A 25,892-nucleotide genomic window follows, 5' to 3' on the forward strand; every position below is an offset into this window, starting at 1 on the left:
ACAAGAAACATTTAATAAGGACCTACAAGAACTAAAGATCAAACAAACAGAAAGGAACAACACAATAACTGAAATTAAAAATACTCTCAATGGTATAAAGAGCAGAATAACTGAGGCAGAAGAATGAGTAAGTGAGTTGGAAGATAGAATGGGGGAAATAACCGTGGCAAAGCAGGAAAAAGAAAAAAGAATAAAAAGAATGGAAAACAGGCTTAGAGACCTTGGGGAAAACATTAAGTGGACCAACATTCGAATCTTAGGTGTCCCAGAAGAAGAAAAAAAGAAAGGGTCTGAGAAAATATTTGAGATTATGGTGGAAAACTTCCCCCACATGGGAAAGGAAATAGTAAACCAAGTCCAAGAAGTGCAGAGTCCCAGAAAGAATAAACGCAAGGAGAAACACACCGAAGCACATATTAATCAAACTAATGAAAATTAAACTACAAAGAAAAAATATTAAAAGCAGCAAGAGAAAAGCAACAAATAACATATAGGGGAAAACCCATATGGATAACAGCTGATCTCTTTGCAGAAATGCTGCAGGCCAGAAGGGAGTGGCAGGATATACTTAAAGTCTTGAAAGAGAAAAACCTACAGCCAAGAATACTCTACCCAGCAACAATCTCATTCAAATTTGATAAAGAAATCAAAAGGTTTACAGAGAAGCAAAAGATAAGAGAATTCAGCACCACCAAACCAGCTTTACAACAAATGCTAAAGGAACTCCTCTAGGCAGTAAACACAAGAGAGGGAAAAGACCTACAATGACACAGCCAAAACAATTAAGAAAATGATAATACAAAGATATATGTCAATAATTACCTTAAAGGTAAATGGATTAAATGCTCCAACCAAAAGACACAGACTGGCTGAATGGATACAAAACCAAGACCCTTATATACGCTGTCTACAAAAAACCCACATCAGACCTAGGGACATGTACAGACAAAAAATAAGAGGATGGAAAAGATACTCCATGCAAATGGAAGTCAAAGAAAGCGAGAGTAGTAATACTCATATCAGACAAATTAGACCTTAAAGACTATTACAAAAGACAAGGAAGGACACTAGATAATGATCAAGGGATCAATCCAAGAAGAAGATATAACAATGGTAAATATCTATGCACCCAACATCAGAGCACTTCAATATATAAGGCAAATACTTATAGCCATAAAAGAGGAAATCGACCGTAACACAATAATAGTGGGAGACTTGAACACCCCACTTACACCAATGGACAGATCATCTAAACAGAAAATAAAGAAGGAAACACAAGCTTTAAATGACACATTAGACCATCATGACTTAACTGATATTTATAGGGCATTCTATCCAAAAACTGTAGAATACACTTTCTTCTCAAGTGCACATGGAAAATTTTCCAGGATAGATCACATCCTGGGGCACATATCAAGCCTCAGTAAATTCAAGAAAGTTGAAATTATATCAGGCATATTCTCTGATCACAATGCCCTTAAGATTAGATATCAATTACATGCAAAAAAACTGTAAAAAATACAAAAACATGGAGGCTAAACAATATGCTATTAAATAAACAAGAAGTCACTGAAGAAATCAAAGAAGAAATCAAAAACTACCTAGAAACAAATGACAATGAAAACATGGCAACCCAAAACCTATGGAATGCAGCAAAAGCAGTTCTAAGAGGGAGTTTATAGCAATACAATCCTACATCAAGAATCAAGAAAAATTTTGAATAAAGAACCTAACCTTACACCTAAAACAATTAGAGAAAGAAGAACAAAGAAACCCCAAAGTGAGCAGAAGGAAAGAAATCATAAAGATCAGAGCAGAAATAAATGAAAAAGAAGTGAAGAAAACAATAGCAAAGATCAATAACACTAAAAGATGGTTCTTTGAGAAGATAAACAAAATTGATAAACCATTAGCCAGACTCATCAGGAAAAAAAGGGAGAAGACGCAAATTAACAGAATTAGAAATAAAAAAGAAGTGACAACCGACAGCGCAGAAATACAAAAGACTGGGAGAGACTACTACAAGCAAATATATGCCAATAAATTGATAGCTTGGAAGAAATGGATAAATTCTTAGAAAAGTCCAATCTTCCAAGACTGAACCAGGAAGAAACAGACAATATTAACAGACCAATCACAAGCACTGAAATTGAGATTGTGATTAAAAATCTCCAAACAAACAAAAGCCCAGGGCCAGATGGATTCACAGGCGAATTCTATCAAACATTTAGAGAAGAGCTCACACCTATCCTTCGCAAACTCTTCCAAAATATAGCAGAAAGAGGAACACTCCCAAACTCATTCTAGGAGGCCACAATCACCCTGATACCAAAGCCAGACAAAGACGCCACAAAAAGAGAAAATTACAGGCCAATATCACTGATGTATATGGATGCAAAAATCTTCAACAAAATACTAGCAAAGAGAATCCAACAGCACATTAAAAAGATCATACACCATGATCAAGTGGGGTTTATCCCTGGAATGCAAAGATTCTTCAATATATGCAAAACAGCCAATGTGATATTAACAAACTGAAGGATAAAAACTACATGATCATCTCAATAGATGCAGAAAAAGCTTTTGACAAAGTTCACCATCCATTTATGATAAAAGATCTCCAGAAAGTGGGCATAGAAGGAAGTTACCTCAACATAATAAAAGCCATATATGAGAAACCAACAGCCAACATCATTCTAAATGGTGTAAAACTGAAAGCATTCCCTCTAAGAAAAGGAACAAGACAAGGGTGCCCACTCTCACCATTATTATTCAACATAGTTTTGGAACTTTTAGCCAGAGCAATCTGAGAAGAAAATGAAATAAAAGGAATCCAAATTGGAAAAGAAGAATTAAAATTGTCACTCTTTGAAGATGACATGATATTATACATAGAAAAGAAGCTTCCAGAAAACTGCTAGCACTAATCAATGAATTTAGTAAGTAGCAGGATACAAAATTAATACACAGAAATCTCTAGCATTCCTATACACTAACAATGAAAGAGCAGAAAGAGAAATTAAGAAAACACTCCCATTCACCACTGCAACAAAAAGAATAAAATATCTAGGAATAAAGCTGCCTAAAGAGGCAAAAGAACTGTATGCAGAAAACTATAAGACACTGAAGAAAGAAATCAAAGACGATACAAACAGATGGAGGGACATACCATGTTCTTGGATTGGAAGAATCAACACTGTGAAAACCACTATACTACCCAAAGCAATTTACAGATTCAATGCAATCCCAATCAAATTACCAATAGCATTTTTCACAGAACTAGAAGAAACTTTATGATCTGCATGGAAACGCAAAAGACCCCAAATAGCCAAAGCAATCTTGAGAAGGAAAGATGCAGCTGGAGCAATCAGCCTCCCTGACTTCAAACTATACTAAAAGGCCACAGTGATCAAAACAGTATGGTACTGGCACAAAAACAGAAATAGATATCAATGGAACAAAACTGAGAGCCCAGAGATAAACCCACGCACATATGGGCTTCTTGTCTTTGACAAAGAAGACAAGAATATACAATGGAGAAAAGACAGCCTTTTCAATAAGTGGTGCTGGGAAAATTGGACAGCGACATGTCAAAGAATGAAATTAGAACACTTCCTAACACCATACACAAAAATAAACTCAAAATGGATTAAAAACCTAAATGTAAGGTCAGACACTATAAAAGTCTTAGAGGAAAACATAGGCAGGACACTCTGTGACATCCATCAAAGCAAGATCCTTTTTGACCCACCTCCTAGAATCATGGAAATAAAATAAAAAATAAACAAATGGGACCTCATGAAACCTAAAAGCTTTTGCACAGCAAAAGAAACCATAAACAAGACAAGAAGACAACCCTCAGAATGGGAGAAAATATTTGCCAACTAAGCAACTGACAAAGGATTAATCTCCACATTATACAAGCAGCTCATGCAGCTTAATACCAAAAAAGCAAATAACCCAATTCATAAATGAGTGGAAGTCCTAAATAGACATTTCTCCAAAGAAGACATGCAGATGGCTAACAATCACATGAAAAGATGCTCACATCACTAATCATTAGAGAACTGCAAGTCAAAGCCACAATGAGGTATCACCTCACACTGGTCAGAATGGCCATCATCAAAACAATCTAGAAACAATAAATGCTGGAGAGGGTGCAGAGAAAATGGAACCCTCCTGCACTGTTGATGGGAATGTATGTTGGTACACTCACTATGGAAAACAGAAAACAGTATGGAGGTTCCTTAAAAAACTAAAAATAGAACTACCATATGATGCAGCAATCCCACTCCTCGGCATATATTCTGAGAAAACCATAATCCAAAAAGAAACATGTACCACAATGTTCATTGCAGCACTATTTACAATAGCTAGGACATGGAAGCAACCTAAATGCTCATCAACAGATGAATGGATAAAGAAGATGTGGCACATATATACAATGGAATATTAGCCATAAAAAGGAATGAAATTGAATTATATGTAGTGAGATGGATGGACCTAGAGTCTGTCATACAGAGTGGAGTAAGCCAGAAAGAGAAAAACAAATATTGTATGCTAACTTATATATATGGAATCTAAAAAAATGGTACTGATGAACCCAGTGACGGAGCAAGAATAAAGATGCAGATGTAGAGAACAGATTTGTGGACGCAGGGTGGGGGCCAAAGGGGAAGCTGGGACGAAGTGAGAGAGTAGCACTGACATATATACACTACCAAAAGTAAAATAGTGGGAATATATGTATAAATACAGTTCTAGACCAAGGTAGTGGCACAGAGGAATGACAAAGAGGGACATAAACTTTCTTTTGGTGCAATCTCATTATCCTCTTCTCCATTCAAAAAATGTCCCTCATGCCCACCTCTTCTTTTCTGACTAGCTAGTTGCTTGTCCCTATTATATTTATGGATACTTAATCAAGATTTATTATAGCAGGTAAATGTTAGTTTGGTTTTCTAAAGGAAAGTTCAATGCAATTGCGAAATAAAATGCAAAGTCTAAAGCCTCGAATCTCATTGGTTTATTTTAAATCTTACATCATCATCATATCCTTTCTAGTCAGAGGGCACTGAAGGTAACTAATGCATCAGACGGAGAACTCGTAACCATGATGATCTGGGGAAATCAGCATATGTCCCTGAAATATCAGGGGCTGGCCTCAGTGCTCACAAGAGCTATACTGAGTGAAGCCTCTCTACTGCTAGGTCCAAAGATAACACATCAAGCCACTAATTGTTTTTATTCGGTAATGCTATTAATAATTTACTTTCATTATACTGCCAAAGTTGAGGTCACATAAGTGAGTAGTTGCAGCATTCTATAGGCATAATTCACAGCTTTCCATTCTAGATACTTCCAGTCTAGATACTTCAGTTGCATTGTCTTATTTTCAAACTGATAAACATTATTATCTTTAGAGAGCACACCACTTGCTCCTTTCAGAAAACATTTTTCATTCACAGTAAGCATGTCATGAAAGACATTTGAATTCCCACCAAATGTATATTCCTCCAATAGATACTTAGACAAAAAGAAAAAAAAGCAAGAAAAAAAAAGGTGGGCGGGAACAAATGTCTCTCCTTCTGAAAGGTGTCTAAAATGGATAAACTTACATGGTCATATGCAAACCAAGAAAACTACTAAACCCCAAGGGCTTCTAGGAAATCTCCTTCACTCTTGCTAACACCTGGATGCCCTGCCTGTTTCTAGAAAATATGTTCATGCCATAAATGCACTTTTGTAAGGGCATAAGGAATTGTATTCTACCAATCATCTTTGTAAATCTTATCTTTGGTCGTGAATTCCAAAGAACATCAAACCAGACACTTCCTATCAAAGCTCAATTCAGAGCCATAAGATGCTAGTATTACAGCTTTATTTTCCATAGACCATAGCTAACCCAGAATTGTTTCTATTTTTCTGGGCATAAGGTGATATGCGGGTACCTCTAGCTAACAATAAAAGTAGCTTCTTTGTCCAAAACTATCCATGCAAAGAAATAAACACTTTCCCTTCCCAATACTATGAAGAATACAATCTTACCTACCAAAATTTTTTTAATAAATAAATAAATAAATTTATTTGTTTATTGGCTGTGTTGGGTCTTTGTTGCTGCACGTAGGCTTTCTCTAGTTGTAGAGAACGGAGCTACTCTTTGTTGCGGTGCGTGGGTTTCTCATTGCGGTGGTTTCTCTTGTTGCAGAGCACAGGCTCTACGTGTATGGTCTTCAATAGTTGTGGCATGTGGGCTCAACAGTTGTGGCTTGCAGGCTCTAGAGCACAGGCTCAGTAGTTGTGGCACACAGGCTTAGATGCTCCGCAGCATGTGGGATCCTCCCGGACCAGGGATCAAACCCATGTCCCCTAGATTGGCAGGTGGATTCTTTTTTTTTTTTTCTTTTTAAGAACTTTTATTGAGATACAGTTAACAGACAATAAACAGCATATATTTAGAGTGTACAATTTGGTATGCCAATCTCCCAATTCATTCTCCCCCAACCCTCCACGCTTTCCCCACTTGGTGTCCATGTGTTTGTTCTCTACACCTGTGTCTCTATTTCTGCCTTGCACTTCCTCTTTCATAGTTGTTAGCATTTGCCTTATGTATGGAGGTGCTCCTATGTTGGGTGCATATATATTTATAATTGTTATCTCCTCTTCTTGAATGGATCCCTTGATCTTTATGTAATGTCCTTTCTTGTCTCTTGTAACATTTTTTATTTTAAAGTCTATTTTATCTGATATGACTATTGCTACTCCAGCTTTCTTTTGATTTCCATTTGCATGGAATATCTTTTTCCATCTCCTCACTTTCAATCTGTATCTGTGCCTAGGTGTCAAGTGGGTCTCTTGGAGACAGCATATATATGGGTCTTGTTTTTGTATCCATTCAGCCAGTCTGTGTCTTTTGGTTGGTGCATTTAGTCCATTTGCATTCAAGGTAATTATCGATATGTATGTTCCTATGACCATTTTCTTAATTGTTTTGTTGTTGTTTCTGTAGGTCTTTTTCTTCTCTTATGTTTCCCGCTTAGAGAAGTTCCTTTAGCATTTGTTGTAGGGCTGGTTTGGTGGTGCTGAATTCTCTTAGCTGTTGCTTGTCTGTAAAGCTTTTGATTTCTCTGTCAAATCTGAATGAGATCCTTGCTGGGTAGAGTATTCTTGGTTGTAGGTTCTTCCCTTTCATCCCTTTAAATATATCATGCCACTCCCTTCTGGCTTGCAGTTTCTAGTGAGAAATCATCTGTTACCCTTATGGGAGTTCCCTTGTATGTTATTTGTCGTTTTTCCCTTGTTGCTTTTAATAACTTTTCTCTGTCTTTAATTTTTGTCAACTTGAATAATATATGTCTTGGTGTGTTTCTCCTTGGGTTTATCCTGCCTGGGACTCTCCACGCTTCCTGGACTTGGGTATCTATTTTCTTTCACATGTTAGGGAAGTTTTCAACTATAATCTCTTCCAAGATTTTCTTGGGTCTTTTCTCTCTCTCTTCTCCTTCTGGGACCCCTATAATGTGAATGTTGGTGCATTTAACATTGTCCCAGAGGTCTCTTAGGCTGTCTTCAGTTCTTTTTATTCTTTTTTCCTTATTCTTTTCCACATCAGTGATTATCACCATTCTGTCTTCCAGGTCACTTATTTGCCCTTCTGCCTCAGTTAATCTGCTATTGGTTCCTTCTAGTGTATTTTTCATTTCAGTTATTGTGTTGCATATCTCTGTTTGTTTGCTCTTTAATTCTTCTAGGTCTTTGGTAAACTTTTCAGTTTTTGCATCCAGTCTTTTTTCAAAGTCCTGTATCATCTTCACCATCATTATTCTGAATTCTTTTTCTGTAAGGGTGCCTATCTCCTCTTCATTTAGTTGTTTTTCTGGGTTTATATCCTGTCCTTTCATCTGGTACAAAGTCCTCTGCTTTTTCATTTTCTCTATCTTTCTGTGGCTGTGGTTTTCAGTTCCACAAGATGAAATACTGCTGATACTGCTTGATACTGCTGTCTGCCCTCTTGTGGAGGAGGCTATCTAGGAGGCTTCTGCATGCTTCCTGATGGGAGGGACTGGGCAGGTGGATTCTTAACCACTGTTCAACTGGGGAAGTCCCGCCTACCAACATTTGAAAGGCCAAGACTTCTAGCTATTGACCTTACTGAGTTCTAATGATACCAACTTTTATTAATTTCATCCTTCAGCAAAGTGTAAAGGGAAATCACCTTTCCTCTTCCTTTCTATCATTTCCACTGGGTTCAGGTTGCTTAATAAATGTGTTGATTAGTCACTGATTATCCATCACCTTAAAAACTAATTTGCAAAGTCGATTTGGAAAAAACATCATTTCTATTGGGAGGTAGACTGGGGTTTTCATGAAGCCTGGGCTGTCCATATTCCACACATCTGAATTATGCACACAGTGCATCAAGTGTCACAAAAATGCTTTATTTAGCCAGCTGGAGACACAGATATCACACTGAGGAGTGCAGTGCTTCCTACAGGAACAATGCCCCTGTGGCATTTTAAATCTTTATTAAAAGGCTTCCTCACAGAGGGGAAAAGGGAGAGACACGTGAACTGGGGAGGGCTGGATAGAAGTTTCTGTGACTGTTTTAGGAAGGAAGACTTATCACAGACAAAAGGGAATGTCTGCAACCTTTCCAGCAGAGGGAGTGGGGACTGAGAGAAGGAGTGACAAGTCATTTTGGCATAAAGGGGATTGGGCAGTCATTCCAAATCTCTGGCAAGTAGATTGCTATTCACCAAAAATTCACAACCTCCTGTTTGTAAAGCATTATTACATTTCCCTGTTGCCACCAATAGTATCTGTTTTTTAAAAATTAAGGGTCACAGGTAACATACTAAATATACATATTGATACCTCACCTTTCTAGTAACTTACCCAGCATCTTTGACTACCCACAATTAACCAATAACATAGAAGACAGCCAAAAATATAAATTTTAAGAATAATCAAGCATTAAGACTTATGTTCTTCACTCAAAAACACAGCAAAGCATAACATTAGGATTAGGTTCTCATAAGAGGATTCCCTTTGTCCTCATTCAATGTATAGTCACTCAAAATTGTATCTAAAAGCAACAAGCAAATTTATCTGGTTTCCAGGGCACAAATGACTAGGAGTGAGGGAGCTGCCAAATATATCAAGTAGTAACAGCTGACAGCAGTGGAAAAGATTAAACAACTATAAAAAGCAGATATGAAATTTTTAAAACATAGCAGTCTGGGGACATATAGTGTATGGGGCAAACAGTCCTATTCATATCAAATGTCCCCAGTGGAACAATTATAGTAAAGCAAAGCCAAAAACTGAGATTCATAATGTTGGAAAAACTCTAATCTTGTCCTGACTTTGTCATCTGGTAATATTACACCAATAGGTCCAAGCAGAAGGCCTTCTTGAGGCAGTGTGATATAGTGGAGGGAAAACAAGTCACTTGCTAGTTACAAAGCTTTAGATGTATGGGTTAATCAAGTCTCAGATATTTTATCTGTAAAATGTGGATACGTACTACTTCCCTTACAAGACTGTCATAAAGACAAAGTAAGATAGTGTATGCAAAGCACTTCAAAAAATATAAACTGCTAAATAAATGATACTTTTCCATTTTCTTTGTTCTGCTTGTCCTGAAATATGACTATAAAAATCCACAGTGGTCATCTTTCCTTTTTCATAACTTTCTATGCTCTCTAGTTTAACACAACTCTCTCCCTCTTATATCTGCAAGGGATTATGGAACCATCACTCTAGGTGGACCTGAACCCTGCATGCATCTTTGATTCCTCCTTTTCCATTCATAGCTAAGCAGTGACCCTCTCCACCTTCCTAATCCCTCTTATAGCTTTCCTTTCCTTTCCATTCCCTTCAATATATCTTTGCCCAGACCCTTAGAGCTCATCTCTAACTGGTTCTCCTATATCTAGTTGCCCCTCAGTCATTTGAGCTTTTCTATACCTGCTCTAAATACAGCTTTCTGTATGTCATTCCCTGGATCAAAAGCTTTCACTGGCTTCCCAGTGCCCTCAGGATAAAATCCAAACTCACCAAACTGGCATCTATAAAAACCCATGGGAAGAATTTCTCACAAGTCCCAAGAAAATTGTGCTTCTCAGAAATTGGTTCATTTTTACCTTATGGACATCTGCAAATCTTATAATATTTCCCTCCTTGATCTATCTCCTTAGACACTCAGAGCCAAACTTAACAGCAAAGCTATAAAGTCTCCAGTGCTGGATGCTTTGTATAAACCTTACCCTGGTCTCATTTTAGTTTATTATATTTATCTTCCCTTTGTACTCATTTCTCTGCCAATTTGCTCATCCTGTTATTGTATTAGCTTCTTGGTAAATCAACTCAAATCCTTGTTAGAATGAGGCAGTGTATAAAATGATACTGTGAGACTAAAGAAAATACACGACCTATGAACAGAGATGGAAAAGAGGCTGGGTAGCAAGAGAGGGAACAGGATGAGGATGAGAATGAGGGTCTTCACCAATGTGAAGATCAATATTAGTTCAATTGTAAAGAAAATAGAGCCCTTTGGGAAACATTTACTATGAGAATTTGTAATGAGCTAACATGGAAACAAATGAAGCATTTATAATAACAAATCTGTTCCTGACAACATTTCTGAAAATAGAAAGTTCTATTGCTAACCTTTTGTCTTAAAATATTTTACCAAACACAAATTTAATGAAGTCAAAGCTAAGCAGAATATTATGATGACTTACATTTGTACTGTTTTGCTGTTTACAAAGCCCTTTCACATATACTATCTCACTGGAACCATTCTGGACTATTCTTTCCTCTGTTGTAGAAGCCATTCACATTGGCAAGAAGCTGTTGCAAGCAGCATTCTCCATATCTGGGTCTTTAAAGATGTGGCATCTGCTGTAATAGAGATTCGTTTGGTATGTTGTTTGCCCCTCTCTTAATCCTCCTCTGCTGGCATTTTACCTTCTTCTCTAAATCACCAGGCTCTACTATGCCAATGTCAGTCTGATCTCTTTACCCATTCTTATGTTGAGCCTCCTTTCAGAAACCTGATCCAACCCTCCTTCCTTCTCCCTACCGCCAGCACCCAAAGAACACTCTCCTACTTCTTTGCACGCCTGGGCCACTCCCTCTTCAACCTCCACCTTTCCAAGAAGGCACTTGTTTTTGAAGCATTTTAGCTATGAAGACCACCCACCATGGGGCTCATTTATTGTTCTCATTCCATATTATACCGCACCAACTTGTATCTTTAGATTGTAAGCTCCTCAGAAAAAGGATTTTCCTCTTTGTTTAGTGAAATCAACCTATTATAAAGAACTGTGTATACTTACAGACTATCACTAATGCGGTTCTTCCTGGGTTTCACTGGAATTATCCACTGAGTCATGTGACTTCACCTGGGCATCATTTTTCTTTCCCTGAATTATTTGGGGCCCTCTTCCAACTTTTTTTAGTGTAAAAAATTAGCACTTTCTGCTTTCAAGAGTGCTGTCAGCTGCACATTTGAATGTACATGCTTCCTGCTTTATTCTATTCCTTACTGATAACAGTATCAAATTAAAAACCTCCCAAGAGGCTGCTACAAAGGTAAAACACAAAGCCATTTTCCTTCTGACTAATCTACAGATGATCTTATTCACTACTGCTGTACAGAAAAAAATGACACTAGTCCACTTGGAACTGAGTATATTCCAGCTACCATTAGTTACAATGCTGTTTCAGGGGAATGATGCTGGCTAAAAAAATAGTCATTGATTTCCCTAGAAGAAACAGACGGTAAAGAAACCTTAAGAAACAGAGCTACTGAATAATAAATCCCATTCTTCAATTAATGTAAATATTTAATTACTTGAAGTAAATTTTAAAAATCATAATGCATTCGAGGATGAAAAGATAAAAGGGTACATAAATTCTTGTGTGTAACCAAGAATCAGATATAATCCAAAATCCTAACCTCTGAAATTGGATTCATGGGACTTTCTAGGTGGCACAGTGGTTAAGAATCCCTCTGCTGATTCGAGACCTGCTCCAGGAAGATCCCACATGCTGCAGAGCAACTAAGCCTGTGTGCCTAACTATTGAGACTGTGCTCTAGAGCCCATGAGCCACAAGTATTGAGCCTGTGTGCTGTAACTACTGAAGCCCATGAACCTAGAGCCCGTGCTCTGCAACAAGAGAAGCCACCACAATGAGGAGCCCGCGCACCACAATGAAAAGTAGCCCCTGCTCGCTACAACTAGAGAAAGCCCGTGTGCAGCAACGAAGACCCAATGCAGCCAATAAATAAATAAAAAATAAATACATAAGTACATACATAATTAAATAAATTTATTAAAAAAAGAAATTGGATTCATAGTATCAATAGGAAAAGGAAAAGATGAGGTTCCTTCCTTCCTTCCTTTCTTTCTTTATTGGACAAACTCGTCTCTTAAAGTTTGTACTTAAGCATTTTCTCAAAAAAAAAATACTTGCTGATTATAAATGCTGTCCCCAGGTCTAAGCAACAGTCAAAAGACCCAAATATAGGCAACGGAAGAGGGAAGAAGCAAGCACACTAAGATAATCCATAAACTATGATTACCAAACCAGTTCTTTCTAAAGACATAGATGTAATACCTTGACAGTGCATCTTCTTTCTCTAGGAAAATCTAGTCCATGTCATCAAAGCATTTCATCTAAAACCCCTATTTTATGCAATTCATGGGCAATAGTCTTACCCTCTATCCCACTAGAACTTCTGGCTTATGCTCAATTATCTGGATGAATCAGAACACCTAACCCTTGTTCTTTGTGCATACAGACAAACATAGACACTTTCTGAACACTGTACCTGACATTTGCAAGTAGTCTTAAAGGAAAATTCCAAAGGAAAGCATATGGTAGTAGTAGAATTGGAGGGAAACAAAAATGAATTATTCTAGCTTCCAAAGTACATTTCTGTATAAATCCTACCTCTGAATGATAAACAACAAAAATGCAGACAAATTGCTTGAAAATGATGATTCCATAGCAAAAAGATAAGTTCATATCTATAGCTACATAAAGACTACATTCCATATAGAAACAGAGCCCATATTGAAATCTTTGAACAAAGAACGTTAAACTTCTTTCATCAATACCTAGCAGTGTAAACATATGAGGACAGGTGGAGATTCCACCACTACTGCCTCTTAGTTAGGATTTCAGAGGTGTGTGTCTAAAGAAAATAAAATATTATGTGACAGGTGAAGTCAAGATGATTAAAATTTGAATTATTAAAATGACATCTTGACTGTAATGTAGTATGAAAGTTCAGCTTTATGTTCACAGTGCTTTGCAGTGTCCCTCTAGGCAGAATTAAATGTGTAGTATTTTCTTCCTTATGAAAACGTTGCTATTAAGCAGTTAACATGGTATCTGCTGGGATGAAGTTAGACTATCTTTTCAGTCATAAAGAAAGAGGTATGGGGCTTCCTAGGTGGCGCAGTGGTTAAGAATCCGCCTGCCAATGCAGAGGTCACGGGTTCGATCCCAGCTCCAGGAAGATCCCACATGCCGCGGAGCAACTAAGCCCGTGTGCCAAAAAAAAAAAAAAAAAGAAAGAGGTATGGACTATAGTAAGTCTTTAATGTATAGCAGATGATAATCTTTTACTTCCTAAAAGAAATACATTGGGTTAAGATGATTTAACACTGAATACTCAGGATCATACAATCAGTGCTATTTTTAAAAGACAGATTTCAACTAACATTCAACCTTGGAGTTCAGTTGGCTAAACAAATATTAACAGTGAGCTATCATACATGACCAACCAAGGTTGGTCAGCATCCCCTTTAATTACTAAATTATTTGCAGCACACCTTTTAAATACTAAAGAGATATAGCTTAACTAGTTTCTTCTAAGCCCAGCAGGATCTACCAGGACTTTCTCATGGGCTACACTGAGAAAAATGATAAAATCAAAAGGACCAGGAGACTAACAAACCCTGGGAAAGAGAAAAGGGACTCATGGTAAATACAGGTAAGAGTTCATCATTAATTGGTCTTCCCTCAACCAATTCTTTGGTTTGAGTAGAAGTTTTTTTTCTTTGGTTTGAGTAGAAGTTTTTGGTTTGAGTAGAAGTTTTTTTTATAATTGGCATGTTGCTAGAAATCACATTCCCAACCCATAGAACCAAAAAGTAAGAGAGCTCACCTCATGCAATTTTGGTAAATTAGCAAGTGATCACAACCTAGCTGTAATGAGGAAAGGTTATAAAATCAAACCCCTCACATCTCTTCCCCAGTTGAATTATCTTCCCTCTGCAAAGCAGACACAAAACCAGATATTTGTATTATAAACTAGCTGTTACTGGATTGGAGCTAGAGGGGGGAAATTTTTTGCTTGTGTAGGTTTATATGGTAATGTCGTCCACTGTGGTCAATGCAACAAAGCACCATTGCTATAGAGCCTCCAAGAATAGATGGAAAGATCTTTGTAACAGGATTTTACTCGAATAAAATGAAAAATGTCCTGTGAAAGTCCTAAACACAGAAATGACTTAGAAGGAGGTTACAAAATTTCATTCCCAAGGGCCCTTTAAATATAAGATAGTCATCTTTCAGGAAAGGTTTAGGTAGAGTTGAGCCTAGAGGGAGGAAGATGGATGAGACCTCTCCAAACCCATGCAGCGCTATAACTCTAAAAGGGACCTAAAATAACATAAAATAGAATAGAATAACATAAAATTTCTCCAGCCTAAAAAAAATTAAAAGTGTCTCAATTTTGCTGCACTCCACAAATGGAACAAGATAAATGTGCCGCTTATAATTACTAACGTGATACATCCACAGATCCTGACTTTTGCCATTTGATGCTCACAAAGCAGCACTTGGTAGTTCTTCTAATATATAAAGAATGCAGTTATAAGTCTTCTGGTTGGGGCTTCCCTGGTGGTGCAGTGGTTAAGAATCTGCCTGCCAATGCAGGGGACACAGGTTCAATCCCTGGTCTGGGAAGATCTCACATGTTGTGGAGCAACTAAGCCTATGAGCCACAACTGCTGAGCCTGGGCTCTAGAGCCTGTGAGCCACAACTATTGAGCCCATGTGCCATAACTTCTGAAGCCTGCGCGCCTAGAGCCTGTGCTCCGCAACAAGAGAAGCCACCACAATGAGAAGCCCATGCACTGCAATGAAGAGTAGCCCCTGCTTGCTGCAACTAGAGAAAGTCCATGTGCAGCAATGAAGACCCAATGCAGCCAATTAATTAATTAATTTTTTAAAAAGTCTTTTGATTGGGAATACTTGGAACAAAATGGGAGGGAGGAGGAAAAGTCCTGGTTAATAGGCACAAATTACACAATACATATGTAATAAAGTCTTTAGAGTCACTTCTTCAAGAAAAAGATAAACTATAAGAGAAAGGGTTTTTTATTTCATCCATTCTTCTGATAGAGGTGAAAGTCCCCTCCCCTCCAAAAAAAAAAAAAAAAAAGACAAAGGGAAAAAGAAAGAAAGAAGGAAAAGAAGAAAGAAAGAAAGAAGGAAAGAAAAAGAAAGAAAGGAAGGAAGGAAGGAAACCTTAGTGAGATGAATACGAGGGTGAATCAAAAATTATCCTCAATCTGGCTGTAGAATTTATTTTAATTTTAGAAAAGACAAATATATCATTTTTTGACATAATCTCCTTGCTTTTCAATACACTTTGTCCATCTGTCAACAAGCTTATGTATTTCCTCATTAAAAAATGTTTTAGGCTGAGCTGTGAGCCACGAATGCACTGCTGTCTTCACTTCTTCATCAGAAGTGAATCTTCACCCTCATAGGGCTGCTTTCAGGGGACCAAACAGGTGAAAGTCCGATGGACCAAGATCAGGACTATAGGGAGGATGCTTTAACACCTCAAAATGAAGATTTTGCAAAGTGTTGACAGTGTGGGCAGAAGTGTGCAGACATGCACACCCTCAGACCACAAAAAATGAATCACTGCCTGCTGCTCTTCTTTCTTGCAAATCACAAGTGGGGCATCCATTTTTCTCTCACTGCAGTTACAAATGAACTGATGTAACATGTTCACACCTGCACAGCAGTGACTGGGGAGACAGTAGCCTTGAACAGAAAGCGCTAAGACAGTGCAGCCAACAGAAGTTTTAATATAACCAGAGTGCGGGTAATTTTGGACTCACTCTCATAGTTTCTAAAAGGACACATAATTTAGCTTTGGAAAAACAGTGATTTTCAGGGACTAATATCCTATTAGATCTTATGTCAACAGGGAGGTATCTATCTTGCTTGTATATAGTTCAGTGTTCTTAGAAAATCTAGGGATTATTCACCTGTCTCTGGGCCTCAAGAGGTCTGTATCAGCTCCTATCCTGCTGCCAGGAAAAGACTAATCAAGTCATAGCAGGCACCTCTGGTCCTAATTCAGAGCTACTCTAAACCTGTGTCTTTCTCTGTCTTGCCTACTCCACTCAATGACCTAGTATTCTAGGCCAGTCTTACATTCTTTGATTAGCCTCCCATCCAAGTGCTTACTTATTTTAGCTTATACAACAAACTAATATGGGTACTGTTTTAAGCACTTTACGAATATCAACACATTTAATCATCAACACAACCTTATGAGGGAAGTTCTATTATCCTCATTTTATAGATGATAAAAACTTAGACTTGGAGAAGGTTAATTAACTGACCCAAAGACCATGCTGCAGGTAAGTGGTGGAGCAGAGATTAGAACCCAGACAGCTCAAGAGACCATGCTTATAACCACTATACTATGCTATTTTCACAAAGGAGACCGCCAAATGATGGTTGCTGGTTTACCAATTATCCTCAAGATTCCGCGCTTTTCTTTTTTTTGAAATGTGCAATAATGTTAAAGCTATAATTCTTTAAAGGCAGCCATCATTACCATCCCTAACTTTGTTTACATGATGCATACTTACAACATATCACATAACAGGGCTTTTTAGCACAGTCGTTAGTAATAAAGCTTTGCACACTTTTTGGGAAGGGTGGGAATAGAACTTTGCAAATCATCTTATTTCTTGTCCCTTTACCCAATCAACTCTTTTATAAACAGAAGTGTGCTTTTTATTCCCAACTATTTTTCTATTACAGGTTTAACAGATGTTTCTCTAGATTCTGTTAGCCTGAGGGCCTGAAATCAAGGTATCTGGATCACACTGAAGGCAACAAGAAACATCAAGTCCCTCCCCTCAAATCCTAGAAGTCTAGGTTTTTCCATTTTCTCCTAGGCTAGCCAGGATCTCCTCTGTATCTGCTAACTGTTCCCCTCCCAACCACAAGGGTGAGTTAAGCAACTTCCCGCCTTCAGTCTCCTCCAAGGAGCTATTTCTTACACTTGCCCTCCTTACTAGCATGGCAACTGTTGAACTGACTGCTGTTAGTCTGTCAGTTCCAGGGCTCTGCCAGTCTCCTATGGGCTTCCACTTTTCCTAACCACCATCCTTCTACGTTTTGAGCTACCCAGTTACTAAAACTAGAAAGAGAAGACAGTCTTAATTCTTTCCTTTTCTCTACTTCCATATCCAATCCATCAGCAAGCCCTGTCGACTCTATCTTCATCCATAACCCAAATCCTTCCATTTCTCTCATTCTTCATTGTTACCATCCTAACTAGTCTCCCTGCTTCCACGTGACCCCATACAATCCATTGTCCACTCTGCAGACAGTAATTCTGTTAAAGCACAATCTGATCAGTTGCAGTCCTCCTTAAAATCCTCAATGGCCTCCCACTGTACTCAGAATAAAATCCAGATTCCTTACCACAGCCTATAAATCCCACTCTGAATGATCTGGCCTCTGCTGACATCTCACTCCATTCATGTTTTTCCTTTGGTTCCTAAGAAAGGCCAAACTCTTCTTAATCTCAGTGCTTGTGAACTCATCTTTTCCTTTACTTGGAACACTCTCTCCTGGCTCTTTTTCTGACTAAATTCATCTCATCTATTAGCCTCAGTTTAAATGCTATCTCCTCAAAGAAGCCTTCTAACCATCCTATCATAAGTATCCTTTCAATCATTATTATCTTTATCTTTTTACCCTGTTTATTTCTTTCTTCATCTTTGTTACCATCTGAGAACTTTTAAGCTATTTTTGAAATTTACTGCCTCCCCCTCCCCAGTAGAGCTGTAAGCTTTAAGAAAGTAGGGCCTATTTCTATTCACCACTGTGTCTCCAGTGCCTAGACCCTCAGAACATGTTCGGAGGAGTGAGGAAACAGCTGCCTGTGCATGGAGGGGCCTCTGCTAGTGTTAGACCTCTTAATGAATCTTGGGCCTTCCAGAAGTGACACTCCAGAGTGCAGTAATGGACATCAATTTCCTTCCACTTGCGGCCTCAGCAGTACCATGTATTTCCCCTAACACCATTTCTAGAGGCTAGGAAAATATGGTGACCACATTTCTTCCCACCATCCAGAAGCTGGTGCCTCTATTCAACTTCTTTCTTCTGGTACCAAGAGAGGGGAGAAGAATTCCTTTTGCCTGAGAAAACCTTCATCTTTTCCTAGCTGTATCCCTTTGCATGAGTTAAGACTTCTCTCCTCTCACTCCGGAACACCTTTGCTTCCACTGCAGGCCAGGCTTTATATGCCCAAGACTCCAATTTGTACCCTCTTTTCTGCTCTGAAAGTCACAGAAGATGTTTTTGTGGGCTTGAAAAAAAATCAAATAATAGAACTCTGAAGAAATCCACCATTTCCCTTAATAAAATTACACCCAAGTCTCTAAGAAGACAAAATGGAAGAAAACTATATGTAGGAGAACAGAAGTTCAGGTTGGTAGGCGTGGTTAAACTTCAGAGAGTTGTAATCTCTACGTAGAAAATCTCCCTAAATTACCAACCTTAGACTATCTGGGTATGATTTCACTAATGGAGCTGGCCAGTTTCCTTTAAAAGCCTGCTTGCAATATTTCCATGGCAACCTGGAGCAAACATGACTTCTTACTTAGTGTTTGCATAAAGGAGAGGCAGCTACAATGCAAACAACGGGAGAGAGAGAGAACAAGAGAAAGAGAGCGAGAGACTAGAGAGAGAATGAGAGGGGAGGCAGAGAATGGAAGAGACAGAGAAAATGAAAGAGAACAAAAGAGACAGAGAGAATGTAAGCAAGAGAAAACAAGATAGAATGAGGTGGGGGAAGAAAGAGAAGAGGGAAGGAGGAGTAGAAGATCTTGTTTTCAGAATTTAGCTTTTATGGTTGAATTTTTGGGGGGCAGTTGATATTTTGGAACACTGATGAGATAAGTCAGCTCCATTAGTGAGGCTTTCAGTATTTTATTTGTGGGGTCTCTTCCTTCTTAATGAGCAAAGAATAGGCTGCTTTGATGCTCCAGAGCACAAGACAGCCAAAGTAAAAAGATTTTGGAGCTCAAAGCCATATATTTGTTTTTTTCCTTTGTGATAGCTCTGATTAAAGGTTAGTTAATGGAAGACAGGAGGCAGAATCATTGGCTAGCAAGATCACCAATTTCAAATAGTATTGACCATAAGGACTGCTGCTCTGATCTATTAGTGCAATGGCTTCCAAACCTTTCTACCAAAAGTACTTTTATTCTATTTTCCCCCAAACAACACCATTTTTGAAAGGTTTAATCTCCTAGAAAAATGGCATTTATTAATTAATCATTCTTTACATTTTTATCAAATGAAAACATATAGCTACCCATCAGACCTTGTGATCAGTATGAGTTAATGTGTGTTATCATGAATTGACAGAATTCTAAGGCAAAGCATAGAAACTGGACATATTAATTAGCATATGAAAACTGCTCAAAGAGCCCCATCCCTGCCCTTCACAGACTCCAAATGAATTCAGTGTGATCTAAAGAATCTCATATAGCTCTTCAGTGAACAAAAATTAAGTGATGGAGAAATACATCTTTCCATCTATTGAAAAATAATCCAAAAGTCCATATCATAGAGGAAGAGGAGCTAGCTGCAGGGTTGGTGCTATTTGGACACCACTTTAGGCAGACAGAGAGGAAAAAACATGGGCTCTATAGTAGGCAGACCTGGGGGGGTGGAGGGAGTGACTGCCAAATTCTACAACAAGAATATACCAGCTTGTGCCCTTAGGCAAGTTATTAAGTTTCAAGTTCTTTATCTGAAAATGGGGATGATATCACCTACTTTAAAGCACCATTATGAGAATCAGATGAGAAGGACATAAAGCTCCTAGCAATACTACTCCACCCACCCTCCCACCCTCATTACTCTAAACCACAATATCTTTTTTATTATAAATTTATTTACTTATTTATTTATTGGCTGCATTGGGTCTTCATTGCTGCGTGCAGGCTCTTTTTCTCTAGTTGTGGCGAGCGGGGGCTATTCTTTGTTGCAGTGCAAGGGCTTCTCATGGCCATGGCTTTTCTTGTTGCCCAGCATGGGCTCTAGGCTCATGGGCTTCAGTAGTTGCGGCACATGGGCTCAATAGTTGTGGTTCGCGGGCTCTAGAGCACAGGCTCAGTAGTTGTGGCTTATGGGCTTAGTTGCTCCGCGGCATGTGGGATCTTCCTGGACCAGGGCTCGAACACCTGCCCCATGCATTGGCAGATGGATTGTTAACCACTGCGCCACCAGGGAAGGCCTCACATTATCTTTCTGCATAGCCTCTAACATCCCCATTTCTTGAAGATAACCTGCAGGCTGGTAAAACCAATGTGTAGACACCATTTAGGAATCCAGTCCATAGCACTTCTCTAGCTTCTTGTGTTCTTTCACCAAACTCTTACCTAATATGCAATATTTAATTACCTGTTTTGCCTGTTGATCTTCTAGGTACAAAGACATGCTGGAGTATCTTTGTAACATGGCCTTTAAGAGTTCATGCAATAGAGCCATGCATTAGATAGCAGTGCTATGACCAAAGATCACAGTAATAATTCTAATGATAAGCCTTATGGGAGGCAGAGGGCTTCAGAGTCAGACACCCTGGTCAAAATTCCATATCTACCCTGTCTTGCTATATAATCTTGGAAAGGATGCTTCATCTTTTGAGCCTCAGTTTCCTCTTCTGTAAAACTGGAATATAATATCTACTTCCTAATGTTTCTGTAAGGATTAAATGAGATAATACATGTAAAGGGTGTAGTGCAATGTCTGGCACACAGATGTTCAATAACAGGTTGTCAGTTTTATTATAATATCACCCTGATATGACAAAGAGCATTACAGTATAGCACCAATGCACTGTTCTCCTGACAGAGTATATCATTCATACAAGGAAGGCTTGGAGGCCGTTAACAGGAAGAATCCACTTGCTTTCTTCATCAAATATTAGTGATACCACATCACTTGTGACCAGATAAGTAATTAAAATTCTCTTATAACACCAGAATAAGATTCTGGGAACATTATATAACAGTCTCTAAATCTGGTGTCTCATAAAATGTCTCCATTTCACGTAGCATGAAGTTTAAGTTCATTGATTTGGACCAGATGGAAATGCAATACATTTCCAAAATTAGCCACCTTAACTATTGCCAGGTCTTTATAAAATATAAACAGCTATGGATATTCTGCTAATGCCTGGATATTGAGCACATCTAGCTAGCTAGGATGAATTACCCTAAGACTTCATGTGAGCAGTTAACTTATCCTTGGTTATACTTCATTTTTTTTTAATCACACAATTTTAGAGATTTACTAGCACAATTTTCATTTGGATGGTGGTGGAAGAGAACATTATGTAAAGAAAAGCCAACTAACATCATGGTGGACACCAAGAGCACTTAATAAAAGAGACTGATTTGTTATTTAATCTTAGCCCAGGGAATTAGCTCTATAGACCTAAAGTTGCTCATGTGCAAATTAAGTGAATCAACACAAGTGATCTTTTCCTGCTCTAAGAGTCTACCATCTTAAGTTTGTACATTCATACAAATAAATGAGTTCATAATACAAAAATCCATATATAATGCTATATAATTTTCAGTATTTAGCACTAATTACTAGTTATTATGGTCCAGTCTTCTTCTATATCCCTACCACAAGTGATGCCTTAGGCAGTTTTCTCAATGATATACAGGAAATAAAGATAGGAGTAGTAATACAGGTAGGGACATCCCTGGTAGTCCAGTGGTTAAGATTCTGCACTCCCAATGCAGGGGGCCCAGGTTCGATCCCTGGTTAGGGAACTAGATCCTGCATACTACAACTAAAAGATCCAGTATGCCACAACTAAAGATCCCACATACCACAACGAAGATCCCATGTGCTGCAACTAAGACCCAGAGCAACCAAATAAACAAATAAATAAAAAATTTTTTTAAATAGTAAAACAACCAGATGGTAACTAAAGGCAGTAATAGCTGACTACGAAACAGATAACTTAACAGAGAGATCAGAGAAAGACACAGCTAAATGGGTCCCAGCTATAAAACCACTGCCATCCCATGTTGACTATGCACACACCAATTCTTGTATCCTCTGAGGAAACATCAGGTTTCACACTGTGAGGGAAATAGACTTCAGTGAACTAGTACAGCCAAGTCACTAAGCAAATAAACAACAAACAACAAGCCCTGGAAGGGGAGGAGCTGTAATCAGCATTCATATTTCTATAATACATCATCTAAAATGTCTGGTTTTCAACAAAAAATTTTACAAGACATGCAAAGAAACAGGAAAGTGTGACTCATACACAAGAAAAATAAGTAGGCAATGGAAAATGTCTTTGAGAGGGCTCAGATATTGCACTTAGCAAATAAAGTCTTCAAAGCAGATAGTATGAGTGTATAAAAAAAAAAACTTAAAGGAAACCATGGTTAAAGAATTAAAGGAAGCCATCATAACAAGTCCTCATCAAATATAGAATCTAATTAAAGAGATAAAAATTATTTTTTTAAAAGAACAAACAAAAACTCTAGAGTTGAAAAGTACAATAATTTGGATTGAAAATTTCACTAGAGGGGCTCAATAACAGATTTAACTGGCAGAAGAAAGAATCAGTGAACTTCAGGAAAGAGCAGCAGATTATGCAATTTAAAGAACAGAGAGAATGACAAAAAATGAACAGATCCTCAGAGTAAAGCAGGACTCCATTAAAAATACCAACATATATGTAATGGAGTAACAGAAGGAGAAGAGAGAAAGCAGGGGCAGAAAAAGTATTAGAAGAAATTATGACTGAAAATGTCCTGAATTTGGTGAAAAACATTAACTTCCACACACATGAAGTTCAAGGAAGTCTAGGATAAAGATAGAGATACAAACCCAAGCAAATCATAGCAAAAATGCTGAAAGATAAAGACGAAGTTAAAATGTTAAAAGCGGCAAGAGAAAAACAGCTCATCACATCCAAGGGAAACCAGCAAGTTTAACAGCTGAAGTTCCATCAAAGAAAATGGAAGCCAAAAGACAATAAGATGATATTTTCAAAGTGATGAAAGAAAAGAAAAACTGTCAACCAAGAATCTTCTATCCAGAAAAACTATCTTTCAAAAATGAAGGTGAAATAAAGACACTCCCAGAAAACAGACACTGAAAGAATTCCTTGCTAGCAACTGCCTTATAAAAAACACTAAAAGAGATTATTCAAAATGAAAGAAAGTGATCCCTGTTGGGGATCTGACCCCATAACAAAAAAACACAGAGCACTGGTGAAGGTAATTATATGATTATAAATGATAGTAAAGTATATCATTTCTTTTAACTAATTTCTTTTAACTAATTTAATTGTATGAAATAATATGCATATTATTCAATTCTTGGGAATATAACATATAGAAATATAATAAATTTGACAATAACAGCACCAGAGAGGTAGGCAAAAACAAGCTGTATTGAAATAAGGAAATGATACCAGATGGTAACTTTAATCTATAGGAAAAAAAAAAAAAAAAAGAACCAGAATGGTAGTAGGAAAGTTAATATAATAAATTCTATATACATATACTTGCTCTCCTTTATTTTGTCTGCTTCTTTAAGCAATATAAATTATATAAGGTAATAAATATAATAATGTGTTGTTGGGTTTGTAAAATATATAGATGTAGTATGTAAAATACCAATAGCACAAAAGGGGAAGAGGAAATAGGGGAAGAGGAAAAAGGGGAAGAGGAAATTGGAAATGGGTGAAGTGTCTATATCTCATAGGAATTAAATTAGTAAAAATATGAACTGGATTATGATAAATTTAGATGTATATGGTAATCTCTAGAGTAACAAATGGGAAAGTAACTCAAAAGTAGTGAAAAAATCATAAAAGTAATTAAAATGTTACACTAGAAAATATTCATTTAATGCAAAAGAAAGCATCAAGGGACAAATAGAGGGGAGAAAGACAAGACATATAGAAAACCAAAACTAAAGTGATAGGTGTAAATCCAACTACACTAATGACATTAAATATGAATGATTTAAAGAATCCATTCAAAAGTCAGAGATTGTCAGATAGTATTAAAACTAAGATTCAAGTTAATGCTCTCTAGAGAGCATATACGTTAGATTCAAAGTTATAAATTAATTGAAAATAAAAGAATGGAAAAAGATATATCATGCAAACAGCAACCAAAGAAAGTTGGAGTGGCTATATTAATATCAAACAAAATAAACTTTAGGACAAAAAATTTACATTCCTAGAGATAAACAGGGATATTATATGACAATAAAAGGGCCAATCCATCAGGAAGACATAATTATAAACCATCTGTGTATCTAAAAACAGGGCCCCAAAATACATAAAGCAAAGTGTAACAAAATTAAACGGGGAAATAGACAATTCAGCAATAATAGCCAGCCTCAATACCCCATTTTCAATAACTATTAAAACAACTAGGCAGAAGATCAACAAAGATATGGAATAACTGAACAAAACTATAACTGAATAAGCATTGATAGAACACTCTACCCAACAACAGCAGAATATACATTCTTCTCAAGTGTACATGGGACATCTCTAGGTCAGACTATATATTAGGCCATAAAACAAGCCTCAATAAATTTAAAAGGACATATATCATACAAAGTATGTTCTCTGACTACAATGGAATGAAATTAGAAATCAATAACAGAAGTAAATCTGGGAAAGTCACAAATATGTGGACATTAAAAACACACTTCTTGTCTACGGCCATACCACCCTGAACGCGCCCGATCTTGTCTGATCTCGGAAGCTAAGAGAGTCGGGCCTGGTTAGTACTTGGATGGGAGACCGCCTGGGAATACCGGGTGCTGTAGGCTTTAAAAAAAAAAAACAAAAAAAAAACCACACTTCTTTTAACCCATGGGGTGAAAAGATAGTTTACAAATGAAAGGACAACTTCCAGGAACTTCCCTGGTGGCACAGTGGTTAAGAATCCGCCTGCCAATGCAGGGGACACGGGTTTGATCCCTGGACCAAGAAGATCCCACATGCTGTGGAGCAACTAAGCCCGTGCACCACAACTACTGAGCCTGCGCTCTGCAGCCCGCGAGCCATAACTACTGAAGCCTGTGTACTTAGAGCCTGTGCTCCGCAACAAGAGAAGCCACTGCAATGAGAAGCCTGCACACCACAATGAAGAGTAGAGCTCACTTGCCACAACCAGAGAAAGCCCATGCAGAGCAACAAAGACCCAACACAGACAAAAATAACATTAATTAATTAATTAATTAATTTTAAAAGAAAGAAAAAGAAAGGACAAGTTCCATTTCTGGCTGAGATGGAATAACCCCACTAGAGCCTATCTCTCCTGCTAATACAACTAAATATGATGGACAAAACAGAAAAATCAAGTGCCTAAAAACACACTTCTTTTAACCCATTCCCACAATGGAAATTACAACATTTTGAGATGTATAAAAATGAAAACACAACATATCAAAATTTATGGGATGCAACTAAACCAATGCTTAGAGGGAAATTTATAGCTATAAGTGTCTACATTTAAAAAGAAAAAAAGAGCTCA

The 25,892-nt window shown here is 37.6% G+C and overlaps 1 protein-coding gene, 1 non-coding gene and 1 pseudogene across 9 annotated transcripts in view; 2 read left to right on the top strand and 1 right to left on the bottom strand.

Annotated features, from left to right (window-relative positions):
- Window positions 1-25,892, bottom strand: part of EDA (ectodysplasin A) — a 370,278-nt gene that overhangs the window by 247,587 nt on the left and 96,799 nt on the right. The gene's annotated exons all lie outside the window — the stretch shown is intronic.
- On the top strand, window positions 22,067-22,139 carry TRNAG-CCC (transfer RNA glycine (anticodon CCC)). Its single transcript has one exon. It is a non-coding gene; the product is annotated as a tRNA-Gly (tRNA).
- Window positions 25,068-25,185, top strand: LOC130842721 (5S ribosomal RNA; annotated as a pseudogene).

This window comes from Hippopotamus amphibius, chromosome X (genome assembly GCF_030028045.1).
Source record: "Hippopotamus amphibius kiboko isolate mHipAmp2 chromosome X, mHipAmp2.hap2, whole genome shotgun sequence".
Lineage (NCBI taxonomy): Eukaryota > Metazoa > Chordata > Mammalia > Artiodactyla > Hippopotamidae > Hippopotamus > Hippopotamus amphibius.